We start from the raw sequence: 17,607 nt of genomic DNA, 5'->3' as shown, positions 1-17,607 counted from the left end.
AGAGCTTCATAATAAATGTACTTTCAGCATATGTATGTCTGCATTGATAAACTGTACTCACTGTTGAAGTTCATTCCATTCTGAGCAAGATACACCTCAGGGATATGACAGGGGCTGAGAAGGAGCTATCCATTTTCTGAAAATTCCTTAGAACCCAGCCTAATGCTCAGATGTTATATGATTGGATTAAATGACATACATTCCTTTTTACATAAGAGACATTTTTGGTGGGAGAAGGAATTGAACTTTGGATCGCTCCATAGTTCCTGAGTAACAGGGTTTCATTTTCTGATAAATGTTTAATGGCTTCTAATTCAGTCAAAAAATGGCCTTACCTTGCATTTGTGGGACTGGGGAGGGGGTTCTCGATAGAACCTGTCTTGTCTCAGCTTCGCTGAATATATTTCACAACTCTGCACCTCATAGAGCCTCTGAAAGAAGCACTTTAAGATTATTGATAGCAAGTAGAGTGGTTCTATGTATGTTGCCATGTATCTAAAAAGTCAACTTGGAGGTCCATCTTTTTATTTTTTTTAATTAATTAATTAATTTATTTTTTATTTTAACATATTTTATTTATTTATTTATTTATTTATGGCTGTGTTGGGTCTTCGTTTCTGTGCGAGGGCTTTCTCTAGTTGTGGCAAGCGGGGGCCACTCTTAATCGCGGTGCGCAGGCCTCTCACCATCGCGACCTCTCCCCGTTGCGGAACACGGGCTCCAGACGCGCAGGCTCAGTAGTTGTGGCTCACGGGCCTAGTTGCTCTGCGGCATGTGGGATCTTCCCAGACCAGGCCTTGAACCCGCGTCCCCTGCATTAGCAGGCAGACTCTCAACCACTGCGCCACCAGGGAAGCCCGGAGGTCCATCTTTTTAAATTCAGTGTGTATACTGTAATGATAGAACTGCCTAATTCTAAGGAAATGTTTTGCTTTCTCTTTGCTTTTATTGTCTGTATGTATTTGGATGGCAGTTGTAAATCTGAGTCCCTCTGTTTCAAGAGATAATGAACAGGAGAAATCTTGGTATACAATACATTTTTAGTAGGAAAATGCAGCTATAGTTTTATTTGTTTATTTTATAAATTTTTTATTTGTTTATTATTATCTTTGGCTGTGTTGGGTCTTCGTTGCTGTGTGCAGACTTTCTCTAGTTGCGGCGAGCGGGGCCTACTCTTTGTTGCGGTGCATGGGCTTCTCATTGCGGTGGCTTCTCTTGTTGCGGAGCACGGGCTCTAGGCAAGCAGCCTTCAGTAGTTGTGGCTCGCGAGCTCTAGAGCGCAGGCTCAGTAGTTGTGGCGCACGGGCTTAGTTGCTCCGCGGCATGAGGGATCTTCCCGGACCAGGGCTCAAACCCGTGTCCCCTGCATTGGCAGGCGGATTCTTAACCACTGCACCACCAGGGAAGCCCTATAGTTTTATTGAGCAGTTACAGTGCTGTGCACTTTACACACATTTCATTTAATCCTCATAGCAACTCTCTGAGGTTGGGCAGTATCATTCCCAGTTTACAGAGGAGGTAACCGAGGTTACCTCGGTTGGTTACTTAACAAAATTCCCACAAAGAGTAAGTGACAAAACTGACATTTGAGCCCAGCTCCGTGTGCCTTCAAAGACCATGCTCTTAACCACTATGCATCCTGGCTGCTAAGAAACAAAAGATTTTTAAAAAACCGTGTACCTTACATTAAATGGTTACAGAAATCTGACTTCTGTAATCTTCTGTCCTACATGTAGTTACCCTGCAAATGTTCTTCCGTATTCTTAAAATAACTTTAGTTTTGTCCAGCCCACTTGAAGCAAGGACGGATGCTGTGGCAGCATGCCTTTTGAAAGATCAAACCAAGGCCAGTTTGTGCTGTACCTCATTAGTAATGTTAAGCCCTGAATGTCACTTTTTTTTTCAGAGTAGCTTCATCTAGTTATTCTGATCACGTATCATTATCATTCTGCCCTCAAACTGTTCTGCACCATGAATCATTTTGACTATGCATTAGTGTGTTTAAGAGACTAAATGGAACTGTCTCTCTCCTCACTTTACCTAAATTAATGCCATCTCTACCCCCCAGCCGTCCCCCAGCCTTAAGTGCAGTGTAGCCATGACACTCGGCAATCCTTGCTAGGTGGTTGTGAGCCCCAATACGCAGTTCCTACTCTTAGATCTAGAGCCTTTTTGAGAGGATTTCAAGAAATCCTTATCCACATACTTAAAGTTTCCAACCATAATCTGCAGCACTTCCCCCTCCCACCTCATTTACTCTCCTGTACTCGCTTCTCTCCAGCCATAATGGCCCTCTTGCTACCCCTCAAAGACCCTAAGGGTGCCCTCACTTCAAGGCCCTTGCGCTTGCTCTGCCTTCTACCTGGAAAGGTATTCCCCCAGCTATCCTCATGGCTCACCCTCTAATCCCATGCAGGTCTCTTCAAATATCACCTAGTCAGGGCAGCATTCCCTGCGCACTCTAATAGAGCACTCCCTGCCCCCACCACTTCCCATCCCCCTTACTCTGTTTCACTTCTGTTACTTACCACCTATTACCATCTGACATACTATATACTTTACTTGTTAATCTGTATTTCATGTTTGTCTCCCACTAGAAGGTAAACTTCATGAGAGCAAGAATCTTTGCTGTGTTTACTAGTCCGTCCCAGTCCCTAGAACAGTGCCTGGCACATAGTTCACACTGAAGAAATATTTGCTGATGGATGAGTGGTCATCTTGTGTAATAGCTAAACACTTATTAAGCACTTTCTACCTTATTTCATCAAATCTAAGATGCCATCAGTTGTAAGATAAATACTGCCAGTTAAACTGTGAGAGACCTACTGGTTTCAAAAATGTGGAAAAAGTACATCTTTTTTTTTTTTTTTCTTTTTTGGCCGCACCGCGCAGCATCTCAGTTCCCCAGCCAGGGATTGAACCCGGGCCACAGCAGTGAAAGCCTGGAATCCTAACCACTAGGCCACCAGGGAACTCCCAAAAATGTACATCTTAGAGTTGATATGTACCAGGCACTGTGGAGAGTGCCGTAGGTGGATTATAACACCATTAATCCATTGAATGCATCTGGGATTCAGACCCAAGTGGTCAGAGCCAATGCCTTTAAGCACGCTACCATTACAACCTCCCTTTAGTATGACATACTGCTGCTTGTGTCATTTTCAATTCCAAAAACAGAAGTCTGTATCTGTGGTGGTTATGATTTTCAGTTTTAAAGCAGACAGAATTTTTAATATTCACGTTTCCTTCTTTTAAACGCTACATAGCTTAGGATGGCAGGTATATCAGAAAAGAATTTGAATCCTGGCTCTTAACACGCAGCACAAGTTACTTAACCTCTCTAAGCCTAGGTTTCTACATCTGTAAGATGAAGGTGGTACTACTACCTATCTTGTAGGGTTTTAAAGGGAATTAAATAAGATAATGCCACCAAATATACATAGTAAGCAATAAGCGTGAGCTTTTTTTTATTATATAGATTGGAATCTTCTTCCTAAAGATGATAGGTGTCAAATGTTTAGATAAGATCATGGAAGGAGGAAGTGAAGAGAGAGAATAGGGCTAAGATTAAAGCCTTAAGGAACAGAAATCTACTCAAACTAGGTTAAAAAAAAAGAGGAATGGGACTTCCCTGGTGGCACAGTGGTTAAGAATCCGCCTGCCAATGCAGGGGACACAGGTTTGATCCCTGGTCCGGGAAGATCCCACATGCCACAGAGCAACTAAGCCCATGCGCCACAACTACTGAGCCTGCGCTCTAGAGCCCGAGAGCCACAACTACTGAGCCCATGTGCCACAACTACTGAAGCCGCGCGCCTAGAGCCCAGGCTCACAAGAGAAGCCACCGCAATGAGAAACCCACTCACCGCAACGAAGAGTAGCCCCCGCTCGCCGCAATTAGAGAAAGCCCACGCGCAGCAACGAAGACCCAACGCAGCCAAAAATAAATAAATAAAATAAATTTATATATTAAAAAAAGTAATGAATTATGAAGTGATTGGATAAGCCTCACAGAATCCAACTGAAGGAAGTATGTCTGGGACTCAAAGGAGTAGAGTTAAGTTATAAAGCTTCAACTGAGAATAAACAGGTGATAACTACCAAGAAAGTTTAGAAAAAAATAAATGAGTGATAACTTGTACTGCATTTATTAAGATGTGCTATAAAGCTAGGATCAAATGTTAGATGGATATAATAATAGACCAACAATTTAATGGACAACACACAGACACTGTGTGTGTATTTGGTATTTGATAAAGATGTTCTTTTCAGATCAATGGGGAAAGAATGGAACATTGAAAAATGATGCCGAGATACTAGGTTGATTATTTAGGGGAAAAAATACATTGAGACCTACCTCATAAGTACCAAAATAAATTCAAGGATGATTAAGGAGTTAAATTTTTAAAAACTGTAAAAGATATAGAATCAAATATAGATGGTTGTATCTTATCTCAGAATAAAGGCCTTCCTAATAAAAGAAAAAGAAGAAATGACAGGGAAAAGATTTCAATATATAAGAATTTAATACTTCTGACTATCAAAATGCCACCACACACAAATTTAAAGATAAACTACAAACAAGGGGAAATACTTGCACCTTAAGTATGACAAAGGGTTAGGTTAATATCCTTACTATCAAATAAATACAAAACAAGATGAGTATTCCATGAGTACACTGGAATAAGGACATGAATAGCTAAGTCATGACAGAAGAAATACAAATGGATAAGCAATTTGAAAAACTACTCCATCTTTCTAATAAGCAAAGAAATACAAATCAAAACAAGATATCTTTCAAATTGGTTAAAGATATCTTAAATGATTATATTTACTCTTGGGCACAGTACAGAAAACTCTGCACACTAACCCAGTGTTGAGAGTGAAATGAAAATTTGGAAACAATCTAAATGCCCAATGAGATAGAACAGCTTAAGTAAATTGAAACACTGACATGACAGCACGTTACACAGCCACTTAAAGTCACATTCTCAAATAATTCAAATATGAGACAATGTTCATGTCTTACTGTTAAGTGAGAAACAAATGTAGGAAAGAAGTATGTACCATTTTTCTGTTTTGGTAAATAAATCTATATCTATGTATCTATATCTATAACTGCTCTTCTGCCATCCAAGAAGTGCTTCTCCCAATCCCTATACTTTCCCCCATGCGGGGTGCGGAGCCCACCACAGAAAGGATCCAGATTTGAGCCACTACTTTCACAGTTGAGGAGGCTACAAAAAAGTATGTACCATATTGTGTCTTGGTATATATGTATGTGGGTATATATATGCATATGTGTGTGTGTATAAAGTAAATACATTAAAAATATAAATAGCAGTCGCCTCCAGGTTTTGGGATTGTGCGGGGTTTTAACTGCTTTTCCTACTTCTTGTTTTGGTGAATCTAGTTTACTTTGACAGTCAGAAAGGCCCTCAGGAAAATGATTTCCCAAGAGAGTGGGTTTTAATCTCCTTGGTTCTCTCTTGCATCCTGCTTATAAATAAGATTTGGCTCTGTGAGAAGACAAAGCCTCCACTCCTACCAGATATCAGGGCTCTGCCCTCATTTTTTTTTTTTTTAATAAATTTATGTATTTATTTATTTATTTTTGGCTGTGTTGGGTCTTCGTTTCTGTGCGAGGGCTTTCTCTAAGTTGCGGCGAGCGGGGGCCACTCTTCATCGCCGTGCATGGGCCTCTCACTATCGCGGCCTCTCTTGTTGCGGAGCACAGGCTCCAGTCGCGCAGGCTCAGTAGTTGTGGCTCACGGGCCTAGTAATTGTGTGCTCCGCGGCATGTGGGATCTTCCCAGACCAGGGCTCGAACCCGTGTCCCCTGCATTGGCAGGCAGATTCTCAACCACTGCGCCACCAGGGAAGCCCCTCTGCCCTCATTTGAAACTTGTTTTTATCAAAGAAAACTTTTTATTTGACACTGCTTATTAGTCTGGTTAGCTGCCCTTTGCCATGCATCAGGCACAGCTCTCTCACCCACAGAGGGATGCAGAGGCACACCTATTATCGATCGGTCTTTTGTTGCCTCCTGTGACACCTGAGAGGTGCTTCTCCCCATCCCTAAACTTTACACTTGCTGCCTGCAGAGGCCCCCGCAGGAAGGGTCGGCTTGGAGCCCACTACGTCTGCAGTTGAGTGAGACGAATGGGAGTGGAAGTGTTGATGGCAAGGGGCTCTGTGGAGGTGGGGCAGGGAACGTGGCAGCCACCGCATGCTGCCTCAGCCTTCTGCATCTCTGTCTCTGCAGCTTTCACCAGGCTGACACCCCTAGGAGCCATGTCCACACTCCTTCCAGCACCTTCTTTTATAGCACCAACACTCCACAGCGACCAAGCCTGACTCTTTTGCCATCTCCACTCACTTCCCTCTCCACCAGACTGCTGCTATGACTCAAGAGTCCTTCCATTATAGTCAATTATATCCATCAAGGTATTGACAGACCCTGTTAACTGCTATTAATTGGTAAGGGTACAAGGTTGAGGCTCTGTGATATAGTAGAAAGGGCATGGAGTTTGGTGCCAGGCAGACTGGGGTTAGAACCCAGGCTTCACCGACTCCCAACTGAATGACTTTGGGTAACTTACTGAGTTGCCACATTTGTAAAAGTGGGAGTAAAATATCCTCCTTGAAGAACTATTGATAGAGGTATCTATTATACCTATACTTTACAGAGCTGTGATGGTCACCAATGGGATAATGGCCATACACTGTCACATAGTACGTACTCAGTGGTATGAGAAGGCACACAGTGGGTATCCTTTATACCCATTACCCCATCATCACAGAGAAGAACCCTAACGGTGGGGGAAGGGAGCCAATACTTTTGGGGGATCAGAGAAATTCACTAGTTTGTTTTCGGTCACACAGCTAGTGAATGGTAGAGCAGATGTATGAAGCCAGTCTCTCTGGCTCTAAAGCCCAGGCTCTTAAACAACTTGCTGCCTTTACCTGCATGTGCCCAGCCTAGAACAAAGGGATGACTGACAGCCAACCTCAATCATTCTGGCCAAAGATTCATGCAGGTTGCTATGAAAAAAGTCAGCCCTGAAATATTAGGTGATCACATTGAGCTATGGAAGAGTTGTGCCTGGGCTGTCTGCTTTCATACAGATCTACAGACGTTCCAATGGACATCAGAGTGTGTTGTGAAGCCCTAAATGAACCAACCATAATGAGATCCAGGGTGATTTGTTCACACTACACTAGGGGTTACAAAGTTCTCAAACTTTAGTAAGCACCAGAAACACCTGTTAGGCCTCACCTCCCACAACTTCCCAAGTCAGGAGGTCTGAGGTGGAGCTTGAGAATTTGCATTTGTAATAAGTTTCCAGGTGATCCTGATGCTGCTGGTTCAGAAACCATGCATTGAGAACTGCCAGCTTAAAATGTACTATAATATTCCCAAGTCTCATCTGTGTCCCATCCTCCCAAAATTCCAGGGAGCTATCAGCATACACAAGTGTATTACAAAACCAGCCTCCAACCCAGAAAGCCTAGCTTTGGGTTGATGTCCCTGCTGGTCCCCTTCCTCCCCAGCGCCCTCCCGAGTTACCCAGGCCTCCTGGTAATCAGGACTCCGAGGGAAGAGAGAATGCTGGTGGGTCAGGTTCACGTCTGTTCTCTGCCCCTTCCCTGTCTCTACACCAAGCAGGTAGCCAGACTCTACCCCCCTTTGCCTCAGGGAACATTTGTCTTGTTAGCTGACTGTCTGAGCCTGGCTGTTCTCTGGAGTCCTGAGCACCTTGATGGGATTATGCACAGGAGGGAGGGGGCAGTGCCTTGCAGGGCAGAAATGCGGGAGGGAAATTTCTGCTCAAGGGACCTCTGGGATACAGGGCCTCAGGGAAATGGCTTCTCGGTGCATGTAGGGAGGCTGGACACCAGGCATTAGGGCTCCCAGCCTAGGCAGAAGCCCCCTCCTCACCTCACCTCTCGTGCCCCACGGGCCCAGGAGTAGCAGAGATGCCCACCTTCAAGGAACCGTGGGGACTTGGACAGTGAGGGGAGCAGCGACAATCACAATGGACTGAAGACCCTGTAGAATACCCTCTGCCCTCCCATTCTTGAGTAACTCACAGGAAGAGGAGGGGCCCTTCAATAGTGAATGAGATTGGATTTTCCGTCACCTCAGTGGGATGGAGGGAAGAGCCAGATTTAAACCGCCGCTTCTGAGCAAACCTGCCCCGAGGTACACGCTACACAGAAGACACAGCAAGTAAGTGCACGCTCTTTATTACTAGTTAGCATCAGAAAACCTCTGACAAATGTTGAGCTTGGTGAATGGGGATCTCCTGGGGGAACTCGAGGACACTTTTTGTTCAGCCTGGAGGCTGACCTAACTTCCCAGCCCCTGGGCTCAACCCTGGCTCCCCTTGGCTTGCAGCAGCTGCCTCAGGGGAGCAGAGAGCCTGCAGAGAACACACCGAGTGGAAGAGAAAGGCCCAGGGGCGTTGTCAAGACTTAGGGTGCTTGTCCCAGTCCAGTTCTATTTCTAATCCAGTAGGTACTCCCAAGGGAAGCACCACCCATAGCACAATGCCTGTCCTTGGAATCCATTTCATTCTTCATCTACTCTTGACTGGAAGGGGGCTCGGGATGGGGGCAGCCTGAAGCTGAGGGTTCGAGTGTGTAGCCAACACTCTCCCAAAGCATTGTCTTTCTTAAAGACAACGCAGTGGTCTTTCAGACAACTGGGAAAATAGCTGTCCCTCTCAAGGGGGAAATCAGCAGGAGTATGAGAAAAGTCCTGCCTGTACTTTTGTGAGGCTACATTCCCAATATATGCCCCTGCTCATTCCTTTCCAGTGGGATTAATGTGATGAGCAGTTCAGTCATGCAAGCCTTTCCATGCAAGTCTCTTTGACATCGCCCCCAGAATCGTAGAAATGGATCTTGACTTTATTTCAATTGGGCTTACCCAAAAGCCATACTATGTGTAAGGCAAAGAAGTCACTCCTGATATAATTTGTATGCCAAATTAGGCTCTCTCCTGTCATCTAACCAAGCTCATCCAATTGAGTTAAAATGTGTGTACCAGATAATAACATACAATAGTAGTTCCTAGCACATAATAGACAATCACTATTTGTTCAATGAGTTAATGAATGCAATTTGACAAACTTTCTGTAACCCCTAACATTTAATACTACCCTCCCACCCCCCTCTTTGAAACTCTGCTACGTCTATCTCTTGTCCCCAACAGAAGCATTAAGCTTAACAAAATTTGTCTGCCCTCCCTTGTTGCAAGATGTGTGCCGGAATGTTTCCTTTTCTCTGATACTCTTTACCTCCAGCCAATTGAGATCTCACTGAGGTGAAGGTTGCTGAGAGCCAGAAGGGTATTTCCTAAGGATTCACACACTGGGAGCTGGACCTCCTTCAGCTTCACACGAAGTTCCTGGAGCTTAGAGACACAAAGAACAGGCCCAAACCAATGAATGTTATAAAAACAAATCAAGAAACAAATATGAACACTGCTGCAGAATACAGCATAACAATAGCATTCTCAAGGAAAAGCAGTGTTCCTAGAATAAAGTGTATCTTAGGTTCTAAGAGCATGGTTATTCTCAGCCAAAGACCTGGTATTATGGGAGAGAGGAGGTTAGAAGAATACAGAAGGGAGAAAAAGAGAATGTTTAATCACATCAGCCTCTCGAGGGTGTCAACCAATCGGTAGCAGCCATCCAAAGTCCACCAACCTGTGAACTTAAATGCAATTGGAGAAATTTTCCTTTAAAGGATTAATTAACATATTCAAATCTCATCTTCCTTTAAAACAATACACATTATATACACACATATACATATACATGTATAATATGAAAGTGGGAGAAAGAGATCCATATGTAGAAACAGATATGTGTTAAAAATGGTTATTGCTTGATGGTAGGATAATGAAAATTTTTGTTTGATGGATTTTCAAATTTTTTATGATGTAAATAAAAGAGTTAGTTTTTGATCAGAAGAGGGCCTCCAGAAATTGATTTCTCTTTAGACTATGTGTCCATTCTTTTTCTACATCCCATCCGTGAATTCAATGAGGAGCTTGTTTTGGGCAAGACTTTCCACTCACTTAGTATCTAGATTTTCTGGCATTTATTGCAAGGCAAGTATCAGGAAAAATTAATCCCACTCTATACCTTAGGCAGTCCCAATCCCTCCTCCTGAGGTCTGGGGCAGGTTTCTCCTCTTGCTGGGGTTTAAAGGCTTTCTTACCTCTGGTGGCCTGGGCGTCTGTTCCTGAGGTTGTTGCTTCATTGGGTCTTCTTGGCTCCAGCTGTGCCCCGAGGGATTTACGAAGTGGGAGCCTCACAGGACCTTCCTCTTGGCCTTGGATCCTCGGGTCCCACTGCAGGGCTACCTCCTCCTGGGACACGACTGCAGGCTGCATGCCAGGTTGGTAGATCCCCCCAGCAGGCATCTGGGGTGGGAATGCTGCTGCTGCGGCTGCTGCTTCTGCTTCTGAGACTACCCTAGGTGCGGGAGGCGGTGGGTATGGGAATGGCATGTGGAATGGCATGGGAGGAGGGGGTTAAACAACCTGGGGCCAGGAACTCGGGGGTAGCGGCACGTAAAGCACACCGCCTGCCGAGGCATTCTGGGCCTCCTCCATCTGCCTGCGCTGCGACGTCGTGACCAGCAACGTGTTTCGCTCCTCTGGGGTCAGGGGCCACACGTAAGCCCGGAGCTGCTGGGCTTGAGACCGGGATACGAACTCCTGGGACTGCATCTCGGCCTGGAGCAGCTGCTTACGCAGGGCCTCGTGCTCCTTCAGCACCTGCTGCAGGTAGCTGCGGGTGCAACGCAGCTGCCTGACAGTCTCCTCGCGCTCCTCGCGCAGGCGCTGCAGGTGCGAGGTCAGAGCCCAGGTGGCCGTCTCCCGCTGCCCCACCTGCTCCTGCAGCCGCGCAGGCGCTGCAGGTGCGAGGTCAGAGCCCAGGTGGCCGTCTCCCGCTGCCCCACCTGCTCCTGCAGCCGCTGGACCTGGCGGCCTTGCTGCTCCTGATGCCTCGTGGCCACACGCACGCTCAAGGCCAGCGCGCTCCAGGCGCAGGCCTTCTTGATGGCGCGCGGCACCTGCGGGTTGGCCAGGATGGACTGCAGCTCGTCCTCGATCTCGTTCCAGGGCCGTGTGCGGAAGGTCAAGCAGAAGTTTGGGCCGCCTCCGTTACTGAGCACCTCTTCGTTGATGAACGTAACTACCTCGTTGTGGCGGAAACCGCTGCTGGGGTCTCTGAAGTCCACGGCCATGGCCGCCGCGGCCTCGTCGGCAGAGCCACTGCCTCTGTGGTGAGCGGTGGCCGCCAACCGATCCGCCTCTCCGCTCCTCACTCAGTCCTCCTTCAGCCCTAGCTCAGTCCCGGCCTCCTCCTCAGCCTCCTTCCCCTCTCACCCGTGCGTTCTCCTAACAAAGAGTGAAGCGACCCACTCGCCACACCAAACCCCCTCAGGGCGACGAGCTAGCACGTCAGAGATGTGGGCTCCGACTCACGCCGCAAAGCATGTTGGGAACCACCGTACTCTACCCAGAGCCCCCTCTTGGGCGGGCAAGTTGGGCGACTGCTCCAGGGTCCACCTGGGACGCGCTCTCCTTGGCACAACGCCTCCTACAGGGCAGGCTGGCTGGTGACTGTGCTCCCGGGGCCCGCAGTGCGCCTCACAGTGATTCTCGTTTCCAAGAGCTTCTGAAGGACGGCACCTGGATACGGCGCAACAAATTTCAAACCCGGAAGTCGGGTGAGTGGCCGTGGGGGGGGGTCCTTTGGTTCAGCTCCCTCTCACTTAACTGTCAGCTGCTATCTCAAACTTTCTATACGGTCTCAAGCTGTCTGCTCTCTTCCCTCATCCTAAAGCAGACAACCTGGGAGTTCGTCTCATCAAGAAAATCAAGTGGCTGAGCCATGAAGCACCTCGGTTTTCCTTGCTAAACCCTACCTTCATGCTCTAGATCCCAGTCCCTCCTATTCCATTTCCTCAGGGACTTCACTACATCTTATTTCGCCTGTACTTCCTGCATCTCCGCCGCCCCTCCCCCCTCCTGTGCTACTGGATATTTTTCTCCCAGAGGGTAAACCTGTTCAAGTTCCCTCTGTACTTGGAATAATTTCCTCCCTCTAACCCAAGTCCTGGCCTTTCTCTCTTCTCATCAGAGAATAGTCTACAGTATGTCCACTTCACTGTGCTCCCTTCACCCTTCAACCTGCTGCACTTTGGTTTTCATCCCCCAAAACTTTAGTGAAAATTCTCTGATAAGGTCACCAGCAGTCCCTACCTCAGTACAAAAGCGAGTGGAAACTTTGAAAGTTAGTTTTCACGTGATTTTTCAGTAGGGTTTGATTCTCTTGCCCATTCCGTCCTTGACACTCAATACTGTCTTGGTTTCTGTGACATCAAATTCTTCTGATGTTCCTCCTATTCCTCTGGCTTATCTTTCTGTTTCTTTGAACTATTTATTCTTCTTCTGCCCACAGCTCCAAAGTTAGTATTTTCCCAGTTTTGTCTTCAGACCCCTCCTCTTTTCATTTTATATGTTCTCCTTGGATGAGCTTATTCACTGCTATAATTTTATTTTACTTTTATTTTTTTCCTCTGGGCTTCAATTCCATCAGCTGTAAAATGGGAATATAGGACCTACCTTATAGGGTTGTGAAGATTAAATATAGTAATCTATATAAAGTGTTTAGAATATGTTAATTCTTATTGCAATGATTAGATAGTTGCTGCTAATAGAAGTCATAATAGTGGTGGTGTGGGGTCATAGTTCTAACAGTCTGTGCCCAATCACAGCCCCAGATCCTGTCTGGTTATATTATACACACACACACACACACACACACACACACACACACACACATATATATGTAGAGAGAGAGTTAATTTACAAAACTATATTAGTTTCAGGTGTACAACATAGTGATTCAAAATTTCTATAGATTATACTCCATTTATAGTTATAAAATATTGGCTATGTTCCCTGTGCTGTACAATATATCCTTGTAGCTTATTTTATACATAGTAGTTTGTACCTCTTGATCCCCTACTCGTATCTTTCCTTTCCCCCTTCCCTCTCCGCACTGGTAAACACTAGTTTGTGGTCTATATCTGTGAGTCTGTTTCTTTTTTGTTATATTCACTAGTTTGTCTTATTTTTTAGATTCCACATATTAGTGATAATATACAGTATTTGCCTTTCTCTGTCTGACTTGTTTCACTAAGTGTGATACCCTCCAGGTCCACCTATGTTGTTGTAGATGACAAAATTTCATTCTTTTTTATGAGTGAGTCGTATTCCTGTGTGTGTGTGTATCTCAGATCTTCTTTATTTTTTAAGATTTTGTTTGTTTGTTTGATGTGGGCCATTTTTAAAGTATTTACTGAATTAGTTACAATATTGCTTCTGTTTTATGTTTTGGTTTTTTTGACCCCGAGGCATGTGGGATCTTAGCTCCCTGACCAGGGATCGAACCTGCACCCCCTGCATTGGAAGGTGAAGTCTTAACCACTGGACCGCCAGGGAAGTCCATCTCAGATCTTCTTTATCCATTTGTCTGTTGACGGACACTTAACGTTGCTTCCACACCTTGGCTATTGTAAATAATTGTAAATAATGCTGCTGTGAACATTGAGGTGCATGTATCTTTTCAAATTAGTGTTTTCATTTTCTTCAGATATATACCAAGGAGTGGAATTGCTGGACCATATGGCAGTTCTATTTTTAGTTGAGAAACCTCTATACTGTTTTCCACAGTGGCTGCACCAATTTTACATTCCCACCAACAGTGTACAAGGGTTCCTTTTTCTCCACATCCTCACCAGCACTTGTTATTTGTGGCCTTTTTGATGATAGCCATTCTGACAGGTGTGAGGTGATATCTCATTGTTGTTTTGATTTGCATTTCTCTGATGATGAGTGCTGTTGAGCATCTTTTCATGTGCCTGTTTGCCATCTGTATGTCTCCTCTGGAAAAACGTCTATTCAGGTCTTCTGCCCATTTTTAAATCAAGTTGTTTGTTTTTTTGATATTGAGTTGTATGAGCTATTTATATATTTTGGATATTAACCCCTTATCAGTCATATCATTTGCAAATATTTTCTCCCATTCAGTAGGTTGTCTTTTCATTTTGTTAATGGTTTCCTTTTCTGTGCAAAAGCTTTTAAGTTTAATTAGGTCCCATTTATTTATTTTGCTTTTTGTTCTTTTGCATTAGGAGACAGATCCAAAATAATGCTATGATTTATGTCAAAGAGTGTTCCACCTATGTTTTCTTCTAGGAGTTTTATGGTTTTAGGTCTTGCATTTAGGTCTTTAATCCATTTTGAGTTTATTTTTACATATAGTGTGAGAAAATGTTCTAATCTCATTGTTTTAGATGTAGCTGTCTAGTTTTCCCAGCACCACTTACTGAAGAGACTGTCTTTTCTCCATTGTATATTCTTGCCTCCTCCTTGGTTGTAGATTAATTGGCCATAAGTGTGTGAGTTTATTTCTGAGCTCTCTATTCTGTTCCATTGATCTAGGTATCTGTTTTTGTGCCAGTACCATGCTGTTTTGATTACTGTAGCTTTGTAGTATAGTCTGAAGTCAGGGAGCATGATACCTCCAGTTCTGTTCTTCTTTCTCAAGGTTGTTTTGGCTATTTGAGGTCTTTTGTGTTTCCATACAAATTTTGAAATTCTTTGTTCTTTTTCTGTGAAAAATGCCCTTGGTATTTTGATAGGGATTACATTGAATCTGTAGATTGTCTTGGGTAGTATGGTTATTTTAACAATATTAATTCTCCCAATCCAAGAACACAGTATCTTTCCATCTGTTTGTGTCATCTTCAATTTTTTTCATTGGTGTCTTATAGTTTTCCGAGTACAGGTCTTTTACCTCCTTAGGTAGGTTTATTCCTAGGTGTTTTATTCTTTTTGATGCAATTGTAAACGGGATTGTCTCCTTAATTTCTCTTTCTGATAGTTTGTTGTTAGTGTATAGAGATGAAACAGATTTCTGTATATTAGTTTTGTATCCTGCAACTTTACTGAATTCATTGATTAGCTCTAGTAATTTTTTGGTGGCATCTTTAGGGTTTTATACGTGTAGTATCATGTCATCTGCAAACAGTGATGTTGTCTCAGAGGTCTCTTAAACTCTCCTCATTTCCTTTTATTCTTTTTTTTTCTTTTTTCTGTTCATCTTCAGTGATTTCCACTACTCTGTCTTCCAGCTTGCTGATCTGTTCCTCTGTATCATTTAGTCTACTGTTGATTCCTTCCAGTATATTTTTCATTTCAGTTATTGTATTCTTCACCTCTGTTTGGTTGTTCTTTATATTTTCTAACTCTTCGTTAAAAACTTCTAACTTCTCACTCTGTGCATCCATTCTTCTGAGTTCTTTGATCATCTTTATGATCATTACCTTGAACTCCTTCTCAGGTAGATTGGCTATCTCCACTTCACTTAGTTCTTCTTCTGGGGTTTTATCTTGTTCCTTCATTTGGGACATGTTCCTCTGTTGCTTTATTTTGCCTAACTTGCTGTTTTTATTTCTATGTGCCTGTTAACGTTGGTTATATTTCCTTACCTTGGAGAAGTGGCCTTTTATAGGAGATGTCTTATGCATCCCAGCAGCACACTTCCCTCTGGTCACTAGAGCTATATGTTCTAGGAGTGCCCCCTATGCGGGGCTGCTTGGGTCCTTCTGTTGTGGCTACTGTGGGTGGTCCAGTAAGCTTGGCTGGCCCCTGATCCAGTTGGTCGCCAGACCCTGCCTTTTGTAGAGGCTGCTGGCCATTGCTTGGTGGGGCTAGGTCACAAGGTGGCTGGCTGCAGAACCCTAGGGGCCCCTGGGGCTAGTGCTGGCTCACTGGTGGGTGGAGTTGGGGTCCAGGAGATCCTGGGGCTGGTGCCCACCCACCAGTGCATGAAGCAAGGTCCTGGAGCTAGTGCCTGCCCATTGGTGGGTAAAGCCGGGTCCTGGGATCTGGCTGCAGGGCCTCAGGTCCCAGAGCTGGTTTCTGACAGAGCTGGCAGCAGGGCCCAGAGTGCCCTGAAGCTTGTATTGACCTGCTTGTGGGTGGGACCAGGGCCCAGGTGGTCCCAGGGCTGGTGTTGTTCTGCTGGTGGTTGGTCTGGGCCTGCAGGCTGCAGGGCTGTGGTTTTCCTGGGGCTAGTGTCCACCTGCTGGAGGGTGAAGCTTGTCTTGAGGCTAGAGGAAGTTTGCTGGTGGGCAGGGCCAGGGCCCAGCTAGTACTAGGGCTGGAGCTGGCCTGCTGGTGAGTCACTTGGGTATACAGGTTGCGGGGCTGTGGTTTCAGTGGGGCTGGTGTCCTCTTGCTGATGGGTGAGGCTGTTCCCTGGGCTAGAGCAGGCTTGCTGGTGGGTGGGGCCTGGGATTCTGGGGCTGGTGTCTGCCCACTGTTGGGTGGAGCTGGGTCCCAGGGTCTCTGGCCACAGGAACCTGGTGGTCCCAGATCTGCTGCATGCACTGGTGTGTGGGGCCTGCTTCTGGGCCCTCTAGTGGGCAGGGCCTTGTCTAGAGGTGGTTGTGGGCTTAGGGGGTCTTAAGGCAACCTGTCTGCTAGTTGGTAGGGCTGTGTCCCCTCCCAGTTAGTTGCTTGGCCTGAGGTGTCCCAGTACTGGACCTACAGGCTGGTGGGCATGGGTAGGACTGGGTCCTGAGGCTAATAAGCTAGAGGGAGGATTCCAAAATGGTGCTTGCCAGCACCAGTGTCCACATGGTAGAAAGAGCTCTCAGAAATGGCTGCCACCATTGTCTATGTCCCCAGGGTTAGCTGTAGTTGCCTCTTGCCTCTCCAGGAGATTCTTCAGATCAGCAGGTAGGTCTGACCTAGGCTCCTTTCAAATTACTGCTTCTGCCCTGGGTCCTGGAGCATGTGAGATTTTGTGTGCACCCTTTTTAAGAGTGGAGTCTCTATTTCCCATAGCCCTCTGGCTCTCCTGAAAGTAAGCCCCACTGGGCTTCAAAGCCAAATGTTCTGGGGGCTCATCTTCCTGGTGCAGGACCCCTGGTCTGGGGAGCCCAATTTGGGGCTCAGACCTCTCGCTCCTTGGGGAGAACCTCTGCAGTTGTAATTATTCTCCCTTTTGTGTGTCGCCCACCCGGGGGTATGGGACTTGATTATATTGTGACTCCGCCCCTCCTACCCATCTTGTTGTGGTTTCTTATTTATATCTTTAGTTGTAGAAGATGTTTTCTTTTTTTTTTTTTTAATTATTTATTTATTTATTTTTGGCTGTGTTGGGTCTTCGTTTCTATGCGAGGGCTTTCTCTAGTTGTGGCAAGTGGGGGCCACTCTTCATCACGGTGCGCGGGCCTCTCACTATCGCGGCCTCTCTTGTTGCAGAGCACAGGCTCCAGACACGCAGGCTCAGTAATTGTGGCTCACGGGCCTAGTTGGTCCGCAGCATGTGGGATCTTCCCAGACCAGGGCTCGAACCCGTGTCCCCTGCATTGGCAGGCAGATTCTCAACCACTGCGCCACCAGGGAAGCCCAGAAGATGTTTTCTTGTCGGTTGTGGTCTTTTTCATTGATAGGTGTTCTGTAAATCATTGTAATTTTGATGTGCCCGTTAGAGGAGGTGA

The sequence above is a fragment of the Balaenoptera musculus genome, chromosome X, assembly GCF_009873245.2.
Source record: "Balaenoptera musculus isolate JJ_BM4_2016_0621 chromosome X, mBalMus1.pri.v3, whole genome shotgun sequence".
Taxonomy (NCBI): Eukaryota; Metazoa; Chordata; class Mammalia; order Artiodactyla; family Balaenopteridae; genus Balaenoptera; species Balaenoptera musculus.
The sequence above is the reverse complement of the archived record's forward strand: the minus strand, read 5'-3'. Positions refer to the sequence as shown.